The sequence below is a fragment of the Schistocerca gregaria genome, chromosome 3 (assembly GCF_023897955.1).
Source record: "Schistocerca gregaria isolate iqSchGreg1 chromosome 3, iqSchGreg1.2, whole genome shotgun sequence".
NCBI classification, from domain to species: Eukaryota; Metazoa; Arthropoda; class Insecta; order Orthoptera; family Acrididae; genus Schistocerca; species Schistocerca gregaria.
In genome coordinates this window covers 542894232-542917497 of record NC_064922.1, presented here as the reverse complement: position 1 = coordinate 542917497, position 23266 = coordinate 542894232, and the positions used below count along the sequence as shown (strand labels likewise).

Below are 23266 nucleotides of genomic sequence, written 5' to 3'. Positions count from 1 at the left end.
TGCGTCTACATAACATGCCTGTATCTGCTTGTAGCCATGGAGAACGGACAGATTAACACGCAAAACAAAGATCCTCGACGTCTGTGTTCACCCTTTAGCACTGGCTATTCGTAATGCCTAAACGGTGAGGTGATAACCCGATTACCACATGATTTGACAGTTTCAAAAAAATCAAGTCAACCACTTATTACTTTGGGGGAAATCGTACGGTGGATGAGCTTTCTTTGTGATCGTGTGCCTATTAAAAGTGAGTGAATTTTTTTGACCTTTCTTCGATTCGTCCGATTATTGCACGAAATAAGCGATTTGTGGTTTTTCATTTCCGTTACTTCAGAAGCCGGTTATTTTGATGGGTTTCAACAGTCGGGTTACACTGGCATGGAAAAAAGAATGATATAACCGAAAACCGTTAGTTTCATCGATTACGGAATACACACACACACACACACACACACACACACACACACACACACACACACACACACACACACACACACACAGAGAGAGAGAGAGAGAGAGAGAGAGAGAGAGAGAGAGAGAGAGAGAGAGAGAGAGAGAGAGAGAGCGAGCGTGTGTGTGTTTTTACTTCATCCCGTGTCCCAATTTGTGGAAAGTGGTTGCTGGCGAACGTGAAGGATTAAGTGGAGTGGAGTCAGATGGGTAGGAGAACGACCTCTTGCAGCCGATGCTGAGCGGTAGTAATTTCGTAGTCCCTGCAGCTTCCTCCTCCCGGACTCTCCCACACACCCTCCATCGGAGGGTTTTGCGGCAGCAGAGGGGTTAAGCTGCGCTGCGGCCGGCGGTATCTCTATTAAAGACGGGTGGTGAGCGGGGAGGCCTCATCGACAGCTGGCGTTAGGGCGGCCTCGGCCTCTGCCTCTGCCTCGGCTGCGGCTGGCGGGCACCTAATGCCCGCGGCCCTGGGGTGCCGTCCGGTTATTGGCCCCGGAGCGCCGCCTCGCCCTCCGCGGCAGCTGGTCGCGTCATCAAAGCCGAGCTCACGGACAGATACGCCGGCCAACTTTGCACCGGCGCGTCGCACCGTTCCGCAACGTCCGAGGTGGTGCCGCCCTGTTCCACTGCCATCCCTACGGTAATAAGCTTATTACGCGTTTGACGTCAGCGATTCCCATTGAATTCGGCAAACTCACGTGAGGGTATGTGAGTATTCTTCCCTGATTTTTCTCCCCTAATTGAGAACAGTTCAAATGGCTCTGAGCACTATGGGACTTAACATCTGAGGTCATCAGTCCCCTAGACGTAGAACTACTTAAACCTAATCAACCTAAGGACGACACACACATCTGTGCCCGAGGCAGGATTCGAACCTGTCACCGTAGTGGTCGCGCGGTTCCAGACTGAAGCGCCTAGAACCTCTCGGCCACTCCGGCCGCCTTGAGAATCGTTACCCAGTTAGTTAATAAGATAGTAACTGTCGCCAAGATGGTAACTTTCATTATAGCTAATTTACTGTATGAATCTGAAACTTCCCACGTGCAAGGTGAAGTTGGCCATCAAGTTTACAGTGCCTGGACACTTATCGTTACAGAATGGTACCTCAGGCACTGCTGCAAAAACCAGTCACGCTGGTCGTAAAATGTTGTGCCCTTTTGGTTACCTTAGAGTTTTCCTTGTGAGCAGTGCTTTCAAATAGCACCAAAGGAGAAAAATGTCCCTAACTTCCTGTACAGTCTTGGAGATCTTAGAATACGCTTCTACTAGCGGTATAGTGAGCTACTGAGCCACCTAGACTTAATGGACACTGTTGTAACAGTGTTCCAGAGCGCTGAAAGCTCAGAAAGTGGGAAAAGACTGCGGGTATTCGACGAGCAAAGCATTTAAGCGTCTTGTTGCTCGCTACGTAAGACAACCTGATGAACAAATACGATGATTGGTCGAAATAAAGGCCGCAACCCAACCACAGTGTCATTCGTACTCTTGCTCGTGTGGCGCTAACTTTCCTGCAACCTTATCATTTGAAGGCGTGCGATGCCATGTTCATTAGGCACGCATGCATATCTGAAGGACATTGCATGGTACAATGTTAAACACAGACTGCATACAGTATTAGATGCCTAGAAAAGCTGAGATAAGTGTCTCCTTGTGAGGGAATCACAGCAGCTGTGAGAATTCCGCACGTGAGAAACTCAGTGGCATTTGGAGGTTTTTGTCGGTCCTGGAGGGGTGCTCGGACAGCAGAAAATAAGACTGCTCGCGCAAAGTGGAAAATCTGTGCTTCAAATCTGTGTGGCACATATTGTTATTTTTATGGAATAATCTTTCGGTACTTGCAGGAACATGGACATATTAATAACTTGAATACAAAGTATTAATGATCCACAATAATATTTATTAGTTCGTTGTGAACCGGCTTCCAACTTCTTGAGCTGTCGTCAGGTAACTTAATGCTCGATATAGTCCACAAAACTTCACCCGAGAATCCATAGCTGACAGACAGGTGGCAATTTAAGACTTGCATCGATACAAAAACACAAGCATGATGTAATACCTAAGGAGACTCTGAACAAATAACTATTATAGAACAGTATACTCAAATATTGAAACCATGTGAATGTATAAAACAGAAATGCTCTAAAAGTGAGTAATGGCACAGGCAAGTACGTCATGTGGACAAACTGGTGAAAGTGACGAACAGACCGAAAATAAACTTACTAAGCATGAAAGGAGTTGGAGATTGAGAGATTCCACCTTTGCTGAACATGCTCTGAATATCATTCGTATGACGTGAAATGTGGTATTCTCCATAAAGGAACTAAAGCGAGAAAACCAACATTACCTGAAATTCTGGCCATTAATAAACACTAATTACAGAATCCTTTAATGACCAAACACAGTTCCATTACTCACCTTATTAAAGTAGCAGCCAGCTGTTACCCCTCTCACCATTAGCTAATAAGTTTATCTGTTCTACGCCCACCTTCCATATACTTCTTTCTTCCCCTCCGTTTATTCCGTCTGTTCTTTACATTCGTCAGTTTGTCCATATGGCATGTTGCCTGTGCCATTACTCACTTGTAGAACGTTTCTTTTTATACACTCACATAGTTTTAATGTTTGAATGTACTGTGATATAAGATTTATTTGTTAAAAGTCCCTTAAGGTATTGCATCATCCTTGTCATATATGACAATATAGTCATAAGATGCTACATATCTTTCTACAATTACGAATTCTCGGGTGAAGTTGTACAGCAACGAATTCTCGGGTGAAGTTGTGTGCACTATCAGTTGAGCATTATCTGACAATGGCCAAGAAGTCGAAAATCGGCTCTTAACGAACTAATAAATATTATCGTGGAGCATTAATTTATTGTGTTCAAATTGTTAATTTTTGTCACGAATAAGTTTTGCAACTGAAGTCTGATAGTATTCGCAATTCCAAATACCTGTAATGTCTCACATCTAGCTCTGTAGATCGTAGCCGTGTTTGCATGTGGTCACTTCGCGCGAAGCCGATAACACGCGACGTGACTCCTTTTCTAATTACTCAAAATGACCTCTTAAAGTTAAAATAAAATGATTATTGATTACCTGATCATAGCGCAGTATTAAGAGTTCTCTGTGATCATTAAGAAACAAAATCTGTCAATTTAATACTTTCATGATCGAAAATACTGCTTTTGGCACGCAGGTAGAGGGTAATTCATCTTTCGTTTCAGCGATCAAAAAGCACACAAGATGATGGAGTTTGCGAAATTTACACGATTGCTGTAACCCGATAGTAGCATCTATTTTTATCATCTTACTCGTGACGTCATGCGTTATCTGTGGTCTCTTCGATCAACTGAGATGTGACCTGTCGGAAAAAAATAGCTGTAGCTCCAAGAACCAGAAATGTTGCAAGTGCAGTGGAGCCACAAACGCAGTGCACATGGGTAAAAATCTCGATTCTTTATTTATGAGTTTCTTTTTTCCCTGCCCAACAGTGACGTTCCCATTCGTGTGATAGGCTGTCGTGGTAGCTGCAGTCTGATAACCTACATGTAGGACGGCACTGCGTGCTGTAGCAAAGTTTGATGATGAACGGTGCCAGGTGATCCATTTCGGCACCTTCCTACAGTCAGCAATCTGAGCAGAATTCGCTTGTCAGAGAAGATTCAGAATCAAAGGCACCTCTACACGCCATTATTCAGCAGTGCAGTTCTCGAAAATGTGATGAGTCATCAAGCTTTATTGGAAAGAATTACTGATACGTGGCTTTCCAGACTTGGGTATTTGCGTTATATGTCGACCATTGAACGTCTTCAGTATAATTGGTTGGCAACTTGTTAGTCACTGTCCTGCATTAGCCACTGCTGCTGACGCGTGTACTCGCATACACCATACGTGGCAAGGTTGTTCTCAGGAACATATCGAACCCTTATTCGATTCCACGTCCTGGGATTTCACACTCTACTAAAGCTCCACAGTCGATATCACGTAGTATTCCGTAATTTATGTAAAGTTAAGTAACATTTACAATTTGTTACAAAGGTACAATGTCGCAAACGTTATCATCTGCTGATTTTCTTACATAAACATACAGGGGATAGAAAATACATCATGAAAATCACAACACATTACCTAACACGGTGTAGCAGAACAGTTGGCGTTCAAAACAATCTCACTCGTCTCGGAATGGAGAACCTTACACCATTCTTCCTTCACAATAGTGGTAACTGAAGGTAGTGATGTTTAAGGTGGATAACGATCACGTAGTCCTCTCTCCAAAGTAAACCACAAAGCCTCAGTTATATTGAGATATGGTGATTGTAATAGCCAGCGGAGATGAACCCGTCATGGACGGTGGGTATGTGTGAGCGGGGACCAGTCGTCTTGGAGCACTTCGGCTCGCTTGATTATGGAAGAACCCATCATTACACTCTGGGATGGACGTGTTCACTCATAATTGTTAGATAACCGTGGACAGTAATGTGACTTTATGAACCGTGGGGTTTAATGGGATACCACTATATAGCATCCCAAATCACCGAACCACCGCAGTTTTTTACTCTTAGGACGCAAGATCGACCATAAGTTGGAAACCGTGCGCAATAACACTAATCCGACCAAATAACTTCCTTCCATTGCCTCATAGTCCAGATTTCGTGGCTTCGGCAACACGTTTTCCTGTTCATGGCATTTGCGCCACAAGTGATTTCTTTTGGAATTCCTGGTCGCTGCGCAGTTTTCTTACGAAGATCATTGGCCTTATTTTGGTGCTGATAAGGTTCGGGAGTGCGGCATTCAGTTGTACAGTGACTTTTGCAGCTATTGTCGCTGTAGTTTGTCACAATTCTCTTCAGTGACTTGTGACATAATGCACCCACAGCTACACAGAACACTGATCTCACCACGACTGATACTTGTGAGGTGTTAAGGTCACTGCACAGGTGCCATTCGTGGTCAGATACAACAGCACAACCTGCAGGCTTGGCTAACCACCTCAATTATGAAACTTCCTGGCAGATTAAAACTGTGTGTCCGACCGAGACTCGAACTCGGGACCTTTGCCTTTCGCGGGCAAGTGCTCTACCAACTGAGCTACCGAAGCACGGCTCACACCCGGTACTCACAGCTTCACTTCTGCCAGTACCTCGTTTCCTACCTTCCAAACTTCACAGAAGCTACCGTGTGTGAGTCGTCCCTCGGTAGCTCAGTTGGTAGAGCACTTGTCCGCGAAAGGCAAAGGTCCCGAATTCGAGTCTCGGTCGGGCACAAAGTTTTAATCTGCCAGGAAGTTTCATATCAGCGCACACTCCGCTGCAGAGTGAAAATATCATTCTGAACACCTCATTTATGTTCAACCAGGCGTTTCTCGTGGTGTTTCCATGTATTTGTCCAACCTGTGTACGGTGTGACTTTTCGAAACGTCCAAAAATTCCTCTCCCATTTTCTTTTTTGGTCAACTGTATTAACGCCAGAGCTATTTTTTTTGTAACAATGGTCTTCGAAAACAGCTATGTATAGGCGGGTGTTGAAAAAGGTAGCATTTACACAGCAGGAGAAGTGTGCCATACTCTGACGAGGACATTTACCAAGTAGCGCTGCCACCCAAGCCCGAAGTAAGAGAGCAGGATCTATATTTTTTGATAAAAAGAAGTTTGTATTTTGAAGCGATTGCATTGATAAATTTGAGACCTTGCATCATGACACGATGAAGCAGTCGCATCTGACGGAAGTTACGTTATTACGCCAAAGATACACACTTCCTATTGGTCTCCAATGAAACTTCTCGTGCATTTTACGAACAACGTGCTTTGTCTATACAAAGCAGCACCATGCAGTCTTTATAATATCATTTTTCTGATAATGAATCAGTTTGTCTGCTTCTCATATATTATCTGTGAAAAATAAAGATGGTGCTGTAAATATTGGTTTGCATGAAAATGGTACATATTCATTAGATTTCTTTCAACATAATCTGTACGTCGTTTAGATTTCCGAAGATACCGAACATCGAACCTGTATAATTGAACAATTAGCTACGCTCCATCTGGGCAGCTATTTATTGCGCTGTGTTTTATTAGTCTGATAGTGAGAAAGTTACCCGTCATAAAAATATTACGCTCTTCAATTTAAGGTATATAACTCGAACGGTGCAAGCTGAAATTATACTAATTTAAGTAATACACTTAAAGATAACATTCGAAAGCAATACAATTAGAGATTTCGGTGCACCAGGCGTTGGAATGGAATTACATTAGGCCGTAATTCCGTCTATTGTCATATAAATAATCGATTTCGAACCATAACTAAACCGCCGAGAGTGACGCTTCGAAAAATGGCTTAATAACTTGAAAAGGTGCCAACATTGAGAGTGAAAGCGGAATTCCACTGTTAAACAAATAGGAGAGAGATGATAGGTAGAAAGATTACACCGAAGGCCTCTGCGAGAGAAAAGTGTTAAGACGTGTGTAATAGGTCGTAAATGGTGGAAAAACTTCAACTCAGGTGCAGCGAATTATTAATGCCGAGAGTAGTATAAGCTGCCTACGAGTATTGGACGTTGCGTGCTACGGACGCATCTCTCTGGAATAAGTAACCAAAGATGTATATTTGAGGACTCGGTGTCGGTCGCTGTGGCCGAGAGTTTCTAAGCGCTTCAGTCTGGAACCGCGCGACCGCTACGGTCGCAAGTTCGAATCTTGCCTCGGGCATGGATGTGTTTGATGTCCTTACGTTAGTTAGGTTTAAGTATTTCTAAGTTCTAGGGGACTGATGACGTCAGATGTTAAGTCCCATAGTGCTCAGAGCCATTTGAACAATTTTTTTTAGGGCTCTGTGTGAAGTGGTTACAGAGATCGGACGTGTCGTAAATTGGAGATATTTTGCAATTGTTGTGCTACGCTATTAAGCTCCGTTGTGAATGTTTATTTATTCGATGGCACAGTAAGCAAATTCAAGAAAATAAAACGCATTCAAGGTATGTGTTTATCAATTTATAAAAGGTTTGACAAACACTCCTCAGGTATCACCTGACGTAGATGGATCGAAGGTACAGTGTGGAATGATACTGCGAGCTTGCATCTTTTCATATATATATATATATCTCCTGTAACTTTTAAAACCAAAGACTTAATCTTTAGCTTTTAAAACGCTGAAGATAAAACATAAATAAAACCACTGGAAATGGGCTGGTGTTTAATTTTGTATACTTTGGTTGCTAGATTACCTTTATTGTTGATCTTATTTAGGGTTTGATTTTTCTAACACTTTATAGTTCCCTTGATTTTGGTTCTTTTTTATAATTTTGGCTTTTTTAGTTAAGATGGTAATATTTTTGGTTCACTAAAATTATGAAGGATTAATAAGAAGCAGTGAATTTCCTTAAAGTTTCTTAAATAAATAAATAAATAAATAAATAACTAAATAAATTACTTAATTAATGTACATTAAACGTGATAGTATAAATTGAAATCTATGCGGATGAAAAACATAACCAGTATTAGTCCGAATTTGAGTTTTTTGAAGACTTGCGATCAAATAAGGTGGAATGCTTCGATAATGCCCTTACCAAAATGTTTGGGGGAGGTGCGAACGAAACTATTTCTCAAGCTGGTATGTAGAATCTGAGACTGGGCACGTACAGCACACTTTCGGAAAAAAAACATTATCTACATAGCCCTGAAACTCGTAAGGGAAGACAGGTGCTAGAAGTATCACCCGTGCATCCAAGTTGCTAAGTTGGTGACAAGAACAATATACAGTAGAATGGGGAATAAAATGATTGTCAGATGAATATCAGTTTGGCTTTAGGAAACGTGAAAGCATCAGAGTTAGAGTTCTGACGTTGCCATTGATAATGGAAGCAGTACGTAAGAAGAATAAAGACACGAGCACCGGATTCTTTCGGCCAAGAAAAAGCGTTCAAGCATCAGAGACGTTCGAAATTCTCGGGGAAAGAGGTGTAAGTGTATGAAAACACGCTTGTGCGTAAGTGAATCAAGCGAGTGGTGAAAACGACAATTTCGTGGCGCCTAATTGTACAGCTTTATTGCGTTGTACAGGTTGTACTTCTGTCAGGATTGGTCGTATTATGCGAAAACACTGAAGTGATTGTTTCGATCAACATCTACGCTTAGGACTTTTTCGAATCTTTAAGAGACGTACTTGGTTTGTGTAAGGCGAGCGTGTCCCGGCGCTTGGGGTATGTCACCCATTGGTCACATGCTTAGGGCCGTGGAGAACCCGTCTCTGAAAAATAGGTATTACACATGCCGACAACAGCCGTCAATTCAGCGATGGCAGAACATTGGTTGGTTCCAGTCGTGTAATGGACCGTAATTCTAGCGCGCATTGGGCAGTGTTATTACGGAGACTATTAAGACAAAGTTTTCGAGTGTGCTCACAGAGAGGGAGGGTTTTACTTGAAATCTGTTGTGAATCCTACTCCATTGCTTGTCAAACAGAGGGTAAACTACACTACTTGCTCGTCTGTCGTTAGTTAATATTTAAGTATCGAGAACGTCTGATGCTGATGACCTTTATTATGTAACGACTGTATTCGTCTTTGTAGCTACAACGTCTTTTGGTTTCTCGCCCACCAAAGTTTTAAGTTGCTATACATAACGAACGATCTCTTGTTGCATTTTTCCCTTGAAAATGGCAGATCAAAGACCTGTAGAAAGACGAGTACGCAGCCACAACAACGTTCCTAAGAGTACGAGGAATTGTTCTCTAAAAGTTGGAGAGCATGAAAACTTTCTTGAAATTTTGCAACGAGCTTTTGTGTTCACACTGACTAGTTTATTTAAACCGTACGACAGGGGCGCTTGACTGTAAGACAAAGGCTCTTGCAGTAATTACCTTAGAGTAGATTGATCGTCGTAGACTAAAAGAAATGTGGGGCGAAACTGCTGAAAGCAAGACCAGTCTGTTGCGGGAGTTCAAATACCGAAGCCACCAGTAAAGAGAGGGAGAACAGTACTGGAGCAGTAAGCCTGTAATGAGAATCCGATAAACTGTGGCAGCGAAAAGGGATTGACAACATTCACGGTAAACAGAGCTCTGGCTGTAAGTTAAAGTTCCATCCGCTTCGTATGCAGACCACAGCTAGAAATGTTACCTACGAAACGAGAAAGGATAAGAGCGATATTTGCTTCGTCACCGATAGTTGTCAGGGCAGCGCGAGAATTCTTGTCTAGCGGGTATATCAAACACTAGAACATTGTCATATGTTCATCTGGTTACGGTATTTTATGTTAGGTTTGCGGCAAAGGAGACAGAAATGCCTCGGCCAGCAGGACAGAGCGGATTAGATTGTGGAAAGAGGCCTTAAAGAGTTCCTGTCAGTTGCACTCAACATACAAACTTCATCAACACACAATATTACAACAAGGATGCAACACACTCAGAATATTAATCCACCTCCTTTCATCAACTTTAGATCGGCTGAAAGCCACATTCAAAATATAACGCACAAGGCTTCAGCAAAATTGAAGTACAGGGTTCTTCTGGAGGTCACCCAATAATAGTTTCTAAATCTTCAATCTAATCGGCTGAAGGCCCTAGCAATTTAATTTTAATGGAACTAGGCTGGAGGTGTCGCACATTAAGCAATATGAGGAGTTTCAATCGAAAGGCAGAAGGCCTCATCTTAAAACATTTCATGCGAATTGGGCTTATGGCCCCATTCAAAAGCATAACGATCTCGTGCCTTAAAGGCAAGACAAGGACATTAATTTGTTACTGATATTCGGCTGAAAGCCACACATCAACTAAATAACCAAAATCCAAAAAGGAACGGCGCTCAGATGTTTCCAAGGGTCGGCCTGGGACTGTAGCACTAACGCCCGTTTGGGTGAGACATGCAGGCTGTCCAGTGTCTTCTTAATCTGGAGGCGACGCAACCGACAGACAGCCGACCGACGAATCAACCAAATCAGTTCTGCTCCATGCAACCAACAAAACGACCGTAAGTTTACAATACACGACACACAGAATATTGGCGCCCACAACTACCAACACCTCCGCTGTCGAACTACACGCCGTGCTGGACAGCAACAACAAAAGGAAAATACACCGCATAAAATTACGTCATCGACCAGGGCAGGTAACCAGAACGTCAAATGGCCACAAGGCAGAAGATACCGCTGGTGAACTGCAATAACAGGGAATAAATTAAGTTAAATTTCACAGAAAGACGGATGGAATCTTAGCCAACTAAAATAGACACACGTAGTCGCTCGTGGGAATGTCGCAAAAGCGACATCCAGGATCAAACCAAGAAATGTAAACAGTTGAGGCTCGATAGTAAGTTAAGTGAGGACTCAACTGTCATGTCCAAGATAGGTGGGCGACGAACTTCGTAGCACTCGCAACCAGCACCTCACATTCCAACCGCGCGTGCACGCCGCCAGCGGCTCCAGCCAGACTACGCGCGAGGGGAGGGGGGAGGGGGGGGGCTTGCTGCTTGCTGCTTGCTGCTTGCTGCTTGCTGCTTGCTGCTTGCTGCTTGCTGCTCCACGCCAACCGACGGACTAGAGTGCTGGTACGTCCGCGACTGCTGCTCCGTCGCGACTGCACAGCTGGTGCGTCTCCCACTCACTGACTACCCGACAAACGACGACCCGGAAATACAGGGTGTTCATAATTGAATATCGGGGTTCAACGCCTTATCATTTATAACTAAGTTTAATGTAATAAATAGTATGTCACATGAAAGAGCAACGGAAACAGTCTTACCAAGAACCTTACAAATGTTAAATAACAACGAAGTACGCGATTCATTGAACTTCACTGTACCCAAGCGCTGGATAGGTCGCAAGGGTCCGGTGACAGGGCTTGCTTTGTATGGCCTCCACGTTCACCCGACCTAACCACCCTCCCTGCGCGTCCGGGGTAAGAATAGGCCCGAGGTATTCCTGCCTGTCGTAAGAGGCGACTAATAGGAGTTTCAACCGTTTCGGCCCTCCATGCGGTAATCCCCTTTGGGGTTTGACCTCCATTTTTCAAAATTCTACAGAAGTACGAGCCTTTTGGGGAAGGACGCCTTACGTGGTGTATCACTGGTCCTCAGTGCACTAAGACCTTGGCACTCACCATTGTAAGGGCGTTGTAACCGCACCCACAAATCCTCAAATTGGGCCTAAACGCCTGATAGGTTGCACAATTTACTTCCATAGTGCGTCCCCATCTGCACCTACGATAATGATGGACTTCACATGGCACCTCAAATCCAGCACGGTAGCCAGCCCGTTGTGGTGGGGTCGTCATGTACTCTCTAGGTTGTAGCCCCCTGACAACACAGGGATCGTACTGCCGATACCTGAGGTGCACCCTGCCCACGTCGGCCAAGGAGTAGATGTCCGTCTCCTTGGGGGATCAGGACTCCTGGTAATGGTCATCCTGCCAGGTGGCCCTTGCTGAGGCTGGGTCTCGCCTGTGGGGAGAGCCCCTGGTCGGAATGGGTGGTATCGGGGCGGACGTTTCGCAGATGAAACGTCAACATGTATCAGGTCGATCTGCGGCCGAGTCTTTTAAAAAGAAAAGTACTGTCTCTGGTTCTGGTTCTCCTGCCCTTTTGGCCACTCCCTGGGAGGGACAGGCCCGCCGGCTTGGGCCGAAGTACTTCCCCCGCTATTTAGTCTGTTCTCGGACCGATGGGGGGACATTCGCCACCTCCAAGCCCATGTTCTTTGTTCAGCACATGGAGGACATCTTCGGGGAAATCGAGGCTCTCAGTAAAATGCGTTGGGGGTCCGTTCTTATAAAGACCACCTCCGCCGCACAGTCGGCGGCGCTCCAGGCGTGCTATCGACTAGGGGACATCCCAGTGTCCATTGTCCCGCATCTGGCACTGAATAGGACGCAGGGGGTTATTTTTCATCGGGACCTCCTGCTGCAATCTGATGAGGAGCTCAGGGCCAACCTGGAGCGCCGAGGCGTGCATTTCGTCCGACGAGTCCAGCGCTGCCCCAAAGACAGTCGCATCGACACCGGGGCCTTTATCCTCGCCTTCGAGGGGGTCGTTCTCCCTGAGAAGGTAAAGGTGATGTGCTACCGGTGCGACGTGCGACCTTACGTCCCACCTCCTATGCGCTGCTTTCGGTGTTTGGGCTTCGGGCACATGTCGTCACGGTGTGAGACTGGGCCAGTTTGTGGCGATTGTGGACGTCCTCTTCGTGAGGAACATACATGCACCATACCACCTCTGTGCATCAATTTTCCTGGCCTCCACTCGCATAGGTCTTAAGACTGCCCCACGTATCAGAAGGAGAAGAAGATTCAAGAATTAAAAACTTCGGACCGTTTCTTTTATTCTGAGGCCAGGAAGTCGTATGACCGCCTCCATCCCGTGACGTTAAAAACTTCGTTTGCCTCAGTCGTGTCCACTCCTTCCACAGTATCTTCACCCCTATCCTGTCCCCCATCCGGGGTCTATGCCTCTGCCTCCCACATCCCTCCCTTCCAAATCCTCCTCCCTCGCGGCCCCTGCCCCCTCTGCCCCAGGGGCCATCCTCCGTCCTCCTCCCCCCCCCCCCCCCCCCCCCCGCATCCTGAGAAGCGATCCTCCTCTCAGGCGTCCATAGGGGAAACGTTCTGGACCCTGGCTTCCGAGGTCCGGCGTTCCAAAACGGACCCCTCGTGTGAGGACCTCCTTCGGGTCCAGCCCACCATCTCCGTGCCTCATCGGACTTCAAAGAAGGCCTCCAAGAAGAAGTCTTTATCCCCCTCTCCACCCCGGCGCGTTTCGTCTGACGCTCCATCCGTGAGTCGCTGCTCCCGGCCGTCCTCAGTTTCGCTGGGACGTTCTGCTGCCAGGCGCTCAGCTGGCCTGTCGTCGGCGAATGATGCTGCCCCTCCTACGCAACCCAGGAATGCGGCCGCAGCTCGATGTATCAGGATCCTCCTCCCGCCGGTCGTAGCGTTGTTCCCTTGAAACCAGGCTCTCCGCGGCCGTCGAGGTGACCAGTTCTTCACTGGTTTCGTTCCCCCTTTTTTCTGACTAGCGATGGCTTTGTTACATTGGAACATAAGAGGTATTCGATCTAATAGGGAGGAATTACAACTGCTCCTCCGCCTGCACTGTCCGCTCGTCCTTGGTCTCCAGGAAACCAAGTTGCGCCCAACTGACCGAATTGCTTTTACCCACTATACCTCGGAGCGGTCTGACTTCACCCCTGTGACCGGTATTCCAGCTCATGGTGGGTCATGTTGCTCGTTCGGGACGATGTCTATTGCCATCCCATCCCATTGACCACCCCACTCAAAGCAATAGCTGTCTGTATTACTCTTTCTGCCTTTACTTTTTCTGTTTGTACTGTCTACACTCCATCGTCATCCGCAGTTACTCGGACTGACACGATGCACCTGATTGTTCAGCTTCCTCCACCGTTTTTATTGTTCGGCGACTTCAATGCCCATCGTCCCCTTTGGGGCTCTCCTGCATCCTGTCAGAGAGGCTCCCTCTTGGCGGATATCTTCAACCATCTCAATCTTGTCTGCCTCAATACTGGCGCCCCGACTTCCCTCTCGGACTCTACTCACACCTACTCCCACTTGGACCTCTCGATCTGTTCTACCACTCTTGCCCGTCGGTTCGAGTGGAATGTCCTTTGACACCTATTCGAGTGACCATTTCCCCTGTGTCGTTCGTCTCCTGCACTACACCCCATCCCCACGTCCTTCGAGCTGGAACATACCGAAAGCTGACTGGGGACTTTACTCCTTCCTGGCGACCTTTCCGTACCACGATTTTCTCAGTTGTGACAGTCAGGTCGAATACCTCACGGCTGTTAACATCAATGCTGCCGAACGTTCCATTCCTCGTACTACCTCTTCTTCACGTCGCGTTTCCGTCCCCTGGTGGAATGAGGCTTGTAGAGACGCTATCCGTGCTCGACGACGTTGGCGAATTGTATTGGGTACAAACGACTCCGAGCGCAATGCCGTAGAAGCATCAAAGACAGCAAAAAAGCTTGTTGGGCCTCTTTCACCAGCTCCTTTAACAGTTTTACTCCCTCTTCTGTCGTCTGTGGTGGCTTGCGCCGGCTGTCGGGCATTAAGGCCCACTCCTCGGTACCTGGCCTGACTTCAGGTAATGAGGTACTTGTTGATCCTGTGGATGTCTCAAACGCCTTCGGCCGCTTTTTCGCGGAGGTTTCAAGCTCCGCCCATTACCACCCTGCCTTCCTTCCCAGGAAAGGGGCAGAAGAGGCTCGGCGACCTTCCTTACACTCGCTGAATCTGGAAAATTATAATGCCCCCTTTACTATGCGGGAACTCGAACGTGCACTTGCATTGTCCCTGTCCTCTGCTCTGGGGCCAGATGCCATTCACGTTCAGATGCTGACACACCTTTCTCCGGCAAGCAAAAGCTTTCTTCGTACCCACAATCGCTTCTGGACCGAAGGTCAAGTCCCCATGCGTTGGCGTGACGCCGTCGTTGTTCCTATACCCAAACTCGGGAAGGATAGACACCTTCCTTCTAGTTAGCGCCCCATTTCTCTTAAAAGCTGTGTCTGTAAGGTGATGGAGCGCATGGTTAACGCTCGGTTAGTTCGGATTCTTGAATCACGACGGCTACTTACCAATGTTCAATGCGGCTTTCGTTGCCGCCGCCTCGCTATTGAGCACCTTGTGACCTTGTCGACATTCATCATGACCAACTTTTTGCGAAAGCGCCAAACGGTAGCCGTGTTCTTCGATTTGGAAAAGGCTTATGATACCTGTTGGAGAGGAGGTATCCTCCGCACTATGCACAGGTGGGGGTCTACGCGGTCGCCTGCCCCTTTTTATTGATTCCTTTCTAACCGATCGAAAGTTTAGGGTACGTGTGGGTTCCGTATTGTCCTACATCTTCCTCCAGGAGAACGGAGTGCCTCAGGGCTCCGTCTTGAGCGTAGCCCTTTTTGTCATAGCGATCAATCCAATTATGCATTGCATTCCACCTAATGTCTCAGGCTCTTTTTTTGTCGATGACTTCTCGGTCTTCTGCAGGGCCCAGAGAACATGCCTCCTGGAGCGCTGCCTTCAGCGTTGTCTTGACAGCTTATACTCATGGAGTGTGGCTAATGGTTTCCGGTACTCTGAAGAGAAGACGGTTTGCATCAACTTTTGGAAATATAAAGCGTTCCTTCCGCCATCCTTACATCTCGGTCCCGTTGTTCTCCCATTCGTGGAAAGAACTAAGTTTCTAGGGCTCACGCTGGACAGGAAACTTTGTTGGTCTCCGCATGTCTCTTATTTGGCTGCCCGCTGTACACGTTCCGTTAATGTCCTCAGAGTTCTTAGTGGTTCATCTTGGGGAGCGGATCGCACTATCCTGCTTTGCTTGTATCAGTCCATAGTCAGATCAAAGCTGGATTATGGGAGCCTCGTCTACTCCTCTGCTCGGCCATCCGTCTTACGCCGTCTCAACACCATCCACCATTGGGGGTTACGTCTTGCGACTGGAGCATTCTACACTAGTCCCGTCGAGAGCCTTTATACTGAAGCTGTCGAATTACCATTGACCTACCGGCGAGGCGTACTGCTTTGTCGGTATGCCTGCCGGCTGTTGTCAATGCCTGACCACCCCTCTTACAGTTCTACTTGGCCGATTCTCTAGCCCGTCAGTATGGGTTGTACGTGTCTGCCCTGCTGCCCCCTGGAGTCCGCTTTCGTCGCCTGCTTCGACAATTGGATTTTGCCCTCCCTACCACCTTCAGAGAGGGTGAGAGCCCGACACCACCTTGGCTCCAGGCTCCTGTTCATATTCATCTCGACCTCAGCTCGCTCCCGAAGGAGGGTACTCCGGCTGCAGTGTATTGCTCACGGTCTGTCGAACTTCGTGCGCGACTTGCCAGTCACACCTTTATTTAAACTGATGGCTCCAAGACTGACGATGGTGTCTGCTTTGTCTTTGTCGTCGGGGCCGTTACCTTTAAATACCGGCTCCTCGACCAGTGTTCCAGCTTTGCGGCCGAGCTTTTTGCTCTCCATCAGGCCGTTCAGTATTCCCGCCGCCACCTCCATTCGTCGTATGTACTCTGCTCTGATTCACTCAGTGCTCTTCAGAGCCTTGGAGCTCCATCCCTTGGTGCAACGGATCCAGCAGTCCCTCCATTTCTTCGCTGCTGATGGCTCTCCTGTCAGCTTTCTGTGGGTTCCCAGCCATGTAGCAGTGCCTGGGAATGAGGCTGCTGATGCTGTAGCCAAGGCTACAGTCCTCCTGCCTCGACCAGCCTCCCATTGTGTTCCGTCATCTGACATTAGTGGGGTTGTTTGTAAGAGGCTTGTGTCATTGTGGTGGGATACTTGGTCATCACTTCAAGGAAACAAGCTCCGGGCCCTAAAACCGTTTCCAACTGCTTGGACAACCTCCTCCCAACCATCTCGGCGAGAAGAGGTCCTTCTGACTAGATTCTATGTACTCTTATAATTGTGACTGGGCGCTAATGACCCCAGTAGTTGAGCGCCCTTAACCCCCCCCCCCCAAAAAAAAAACGTAACCACATGCGAGTTTTTCCTTCGTCAGGGGTCGTGTGTACGTGCCTCCGCAGCCAGCAGACCTCCCTGAATTAAGAAACCGGATTGAAGCAGCGGTTGCTACAGTCACTGAAGACAGTTATCAACGTTTGGGAAGAACTCGCCTATAGAACTGATGTGCGCCGTGTGACAAAGGGTGCTCACACTGAACATTTATAAATGGTGGAAATGGCTCTGAGCACTGTGGGACTTAACATCTGAGGTCATAAGTCCCCTAGAACTTAGAACTACTTAAACCTCACTAGCCTAAGAATATCACACACATCCATGACCGAGGCAGGATTCGGACCTGCGACCGTAGCGGTCGTGCGGTTCCAGGCTGAAGCGAGTATAACATTTATAAGGTTCTTGGTAAAACTGTTTGAATTGCTCTTTCATTTGACATATCGTTTATAACAGTAAGTTTTATATTATAAATGTTATAAAGTGTTAAAACCCCGATAGTCCTTTATAAACACCCTGTACTATCGGTAGCTCCAGAGATGGTATGACAGTGCGCTAATCGATACGCGCTGCTGCTGCAATTCAAGGGTAAGTAAGGCAGGAAGTTAGTGACACCAGTAACTGGAATAAGAAAACGAGGCGGCACTGCCGTAATAAATGACAAACAATTAATGGGATGAAAACGAGCCGTGGACGGCTCCCCTTTGGCTCTCTCGTAAAGCTCTGTGGATGAACTACAGTGCTGTTAAATTTCACTATGATTTACACATAATGAATAAACTGGTTTATCGAAAGTACTCTGATACTTCTACTTAAAGTTGTTGACTATGTGACTGTCCAGTGGAAAGGCTCAGGAATAAGCGCAGATAAACAGCAGGCAGACCTCAGGCATTGACGGGCAGGGACTGACGAGAATTTTGGAGGGTGGTTGTAAAAAGCAGCATGGAATCAGCAGAAGGAATCACGTGAGATACAGATTCCTATGAGCAGTGCAACTAGCACAACGATAGTGTGTAGGGAGTACTATGATCCAGCAGACTACAAAGGCATATATTTCTGTACTCAGTGGTATAGAGATAGAGGCAACTGGACACTAAATGACTGGAAGCAAGTGAGAATCACACTATAACCGTGGCAGAACGACGCAGAAAGATACGAGCACGTTTTACAGCACTGTGTACTGCTCGCAGTAGACTAACGGTTCGGAGAAAATGATCATAACGCAGACAATGCGCTCTGTCGTAAAGCAGCAACTGTGAAATAATGGTTTGTGGACTATAACACTCCTGGAATGGGCTCGTCTGCCCACAGTGCCGATGTAAACCAAGTGGGACATCTTTGGGATGAGTTAAAATCAGACTTCGCTCCAGACTACAGCGTCCAACATTACTGACATCTCTCATATCGCATCTTGAAGAAGAATAGGCTGTCATTTCTCCAGACATAAAGCATCTCGTTGAAAGTGTTCCTAGTAGAGTTGAAGGCGCCATAAAGGCGAAAGGAGGACACACTGCGTCTTAATATCAACTATAGTCATCCAGATACTTCCGGTCAGACAATACCAACAGGTTGATAAAATGATTTAACTGTTAACTTAAAAGTGAAATCTGCTAATATTGTGAAATCATTATTTGTTCTGCATCAGAACCAGAAGAGTGCGTTTCGAAAAGGTCAATTTGCTCTCACTCTACTATGTCTTCCACATAAATGTAGACAGAAACTTGCAGTGAACTTTAACGAATTACGAAGTTTTTATTTTGAAGGATAACCATTAAATTTTTCAAGGGCATCTCCCTTAAATGCTTTCACGTACAACTTTGGATATTGTTTACAATTAGGTTTAGGACCAGTCTTCGTATACCTTTCACAGACATTCAATCTACCCTTCACCGGATGTACGACTAACATTCAGCCGACAGTCAAACTTGTCGCATACATTTACGAGCATGTCTGGAGTCACTACTGCTAACTGGCGCCATCGTCCACCTACAATGGTTTTTAATGGGATAGACGTAGACTTAGCCTTCAACAAACCCAGCGACGAAAGTCACGTACCGGAAGGTCAGGCGAACCTAGCGGCAAATGGTGCAATATGAGACCTGCATTTTATATGCAGTCAGTCCGTCGTTGCAGTGGCTTACTCTCGACGAAAAACCTGCCTCACGGCTTTAACTGAATCAACCCTCTTGAAACTGAGAACGTGAAGGGCCTTTTGCTGCCGTCTCGACACTATGCACATCCGGTACTGAAAGAGGGCTAGGGAGCTGGGCCACGAGATCGCTACCCAGCCACCACATGAACCGGTCACACTTAAGACTGGCATGGAGCTAAACTTCCAGTTTCACTGCGTAAGTTAAAATGTAACCCCACATTTGCCTTTCTTTCTAGTAACAGAAAGGCGAAAGAAATGTTTTTGAATGTGTGCTGGGTATTTGTATGGCTTCCGAAAACAGCAATCAAGCGCTTTTCTCACTTGACATCCTGAAAGCTGTGGATAAAGGCAATCAGGTAGACGCAGTACTTCCTAATTCCGTAGAACACAAAGTATGGTCATGTGAGGTGTAAAACGAACTTTGTAAAGCAATAAAGGATATATTGGTAGGGAGGATACAAAAGTAGAAGTAGCTTGAAGCGTACTCCGTGGAAGTATACTAGGACCCTTGCTGTTGATGTCGCACATCAATGACCTAGGGGAAAACGTTAAACGCACTATCTAAGAAAACGTGCACAAATGCAGACTGATTTGGACCAGGTTTCAAATTCTTGCAAAGGAAGCACAGAATTATAAAACTGACATCTTCACAAAAAGCGAAGTAATAACGCCGTGACTGCAGTGTCAGTAGGTCACAGTTGCACTCAGTCAACACGTACAAATATCTGGGTATAACAATTAGTATGAAAGTGAAATTGATCAGATAAGCACGTAGCTAAAGTTGGTGACAAAGCAGTTCGTTATCAGGGTGATTGGAAAATACACTTGGTCCCAAAAGACTACTTAGAAATCACTTTACTTGTGCATCCCTTCTTACAGTACTGCTTAACTGTACGGAACTGGTACCTAGTAGGACTACCACGGGGTACTGACCGTTAACAAGAAGGGGCAGCACGAATCGTCAGTTTGTACCATCGTACAACGTAGCCTTTCACGGCCCGTATTTGGATGTTTTTGTTCTTCAATTTAAGAGTATAAGGGCGTAGTCCAAGACGTAGTTCTCTGCTTAACGTTTCGTTTTCCTCTGTTGCCTTCATCGGAGGCTTTTAGTCACTCAGAAAACAGGTGCAGACTAAAAACAAGCTTAGCAATTATCTGCGAGCTCCGTACTACGTTAGTGCGACTCCTCGATCTTAGAGGCAGAGCTCTGATTACGTCACTAAACGACTGTTGCATGGATACAAATAAACAGTTGGGCTTGCTGAGCTTGTTTCGAGCCTGTAGTAGCTTCCTAAATCGTTAAAATGCCTGTGGTCTGCAAGAGTAGAAGGCGAAGAATTATACCTTGGACCACGGCCTTTCGTCACCATTAACGTCACATTCTTGTTTTGCTCCTTGGTAACTGTCACGGCGTTGGCGGTAATCCCGAATTGGCAGGCGAGTAAATGTATCCGCCACATATACCGCAAAAGGTTACTTACAAAATTTCAAAACTCAATCTTAAGTGAAGAATGTAGACTTTTTTTGGCTTCCTGCGTACCGCTCCTGCGAGATCGTGAAGACACTCAATTGCAGCGTGCACAGAGGGGTTTCAGCGGTCATTCCTCCCATGCTGCATACACGACTGGAACAGGAAGCATCCATAAGATAGGCTACAAGAACCCTCTTCACGGCTGCTTGCAAAGTATGTATGCTGTTCTAGATAATCATATACACGCACTTTTAACAATTAAATGTATAAAATAGAGTAAATTCCATGTGCGTTTTAAGCGGAGATAAGTCTAAAGAAGTAACCGAGGGCACAGATAATTAGACGGAAGGCTTTACCAAACTTAACCACGTAAGATACATAATTCTTTGCACTCCATGAACTAACTGACAGAGCAATTTTGGATGACATTTCGAAAGAAAAACATTGATTGTCGTAGAAACAATTAGATAAAGTTATCATACCATAGACACAAAAATGAGAAGATTCTCGTGGTTGTCGAATAAGTAAGAAAGTATTAAAAAAATCAAACATTTGAGTATAGTATTCACTACCCTGATCATCTGTCGAGAGATTGTCAAAATACAGTAACTTGAAACTGCTATTATTTACAGAATTAATACTGTGCGGAGGATCTAACTTCTCCACTTCTAGTAAATTCATCATACACAAACTACCTAATCTTGTCCGTTGTGACAAAGTGCTGTCCAAGCTGAAATCTAACGGAAGATCGTTCTTATTCCTAGTATTGATATATGTATTCAGCTATTGGTGGAAATAGTTATACTACTTCGAACAAATTTCATTAAGGAATAAGTGTATTGAGGCAGTGGTTACAATGCAAAGTTCTTTGAACAAGTTTCTATTTGATATTATTGAATTTACACCGCAACTGTGTCTTATCACACTATTTTCACCACTAAAAAGTTATGCTCGGATTGACGAGTTAGCCAGAAGATGAACCCGTATTACATAACACAACGGAATTAAGCAACCTATGCAAGTTTTTTTTTTTTTTTTTGCATTTATATCTCCTCTCTCTCTATCATTCTCGCTGCAAATGCAGACTTGTTAAGTCTCATCATCAATTATTTAGTATGCATTTCCCAACTGAATTTTATATCGAGTTACAATCCCAAAAATTTAACACTGTCAACCTCTTCGATCTGCATGTGTTCATATCTTTCACATACTGGCAGGAAATTGCTCACAGTTTCTGAACTCCGTATAGTTGGGTTTTTCAATGTTTAACGACAGTGAATTAGCTTTAAACGATTTATTAATGTCAGTGAAAATTTGATCAGCAGCCAGTTCTAAATCTGTAATTGAATTGTTGCTTTAATGCAAGTTTTGTATCATCTGCAAAATAGCGAACTTAGCATCAGGAAACGTAACAAACGAGAGGTGACTAATGTACACAAGAAAAAGCAACAGGCCCAAGATGGAACCTTGAGGAGCACCACCCAATCAGATGAAGACTGACTGCTTACTGCACAGGTATTTCGCAGTGACATCTTGTGCAGAAGTGGAATAGTTTGATATCTCTTCATCACACTTCTTGTGAAGAGGCTTAACTCAAGCATATTTTATCCAGTCTGGAAATGTTCCGCTGATAGCAAACTGATTACACAAATAACTAAAGATAAAACTCTCATGAGCACTCCTCAGAAAATTTTAATGTACCGCAAAATTTGAATTCGTCTCATCAGTGGCGACCGTTGTTCGCTTAAACACACCGGATTCAACTGAGAATGTAGTGATGAAATACATGAATCAGCCATTTACTAAATACTAGTCGAAAATCAGACAAGAAATGGCAACGTACAATGTATCAGATAAAACTTAATATTAACTCCAAACAGCGTAACAAAATTATAAAATTAACAAAGTAATTACGTTGTAAAATATGTATTTTCAATACACACAACAAAAATAAAACCAAAAGAGACAGCCATCAATCTAATAATTACTCCCTCAAATACAGTGTCAGAGAAAAAAAAAATTATTACCTTTATGACTGATAGAACATTTGACACAAAGGATAAGGATCACATCATGGCTTAGACATACAGTGCAAGCTACTTAACGTGTGCACACCACTTTAAACAGAAGTATCTTACAGTAACCAAAGTGGAAACGGATAAGAAAATCTCAAAACAGGTAAAAACACAAGTCTGCTCACATTACCCCTAATACTTTACAGAATTATTGTACATAATATGGACATAAAAACTCAATTTGCTCAATAAAAAGTAACCTCCTTTCCTTCGGCAGTACACATATTTAAGAAAAAATTTAGCAAAAATAAAAACTTTCCTCCCTCTTTTACTTCTCCCTTCACCATTTCACAACCACCCCAACCCGCCTTTAATTTTGCATTTCCTAGTTACCGCCATGTAACTTCAAGGCCTCACCATTTATGCAATAATTGACCCACGTTCACTTCATTTCGCTCACATAATTAAATACATATCAATATACGCAAGAAAGCAACGTAGTACATATATATTAAGCATACTACACATGTTAGGACAAAAGGAACACCTTGTGTAGCAGATACGTTGGCGACAGTACCCACAAAAGTGCACATCGACAGACGCTTAGTGAAAGAAAAGTAAACAGAGAATTACGTGCAATAGTGGTGTTTAAGGCTAAGTCTTGGGTCATGTTATTAAATCAGTTGGGTTGCAAACCAAATGGAATAAAAAG

The 23266-nt window shown here is 45.1% G+C and overlaps 1 protein-coding gene and 1 non-coding gene across 3 annotated transcripts in view; one reads left to right on the top strand and one right to left on the bottom strand.

Annotated features, from left to right (window-relative positions):
• Positions 1-23266, top strand: part of LOC126354118 (uncharacterized) — a 515275-nt gene that overhangs the window by 97419 nt on the left and 394590 nt on the right. The gene's annotated exons all lie outside the window — the stretch shown is intronic.
• Positions 5479-5553, bottom strand: Trnas-cga (transfer RNA serine (anticodon CGA)). The gene has a single exon. It is a non-coding gene; the product is annotated as a tRNA-Ser (tRNA).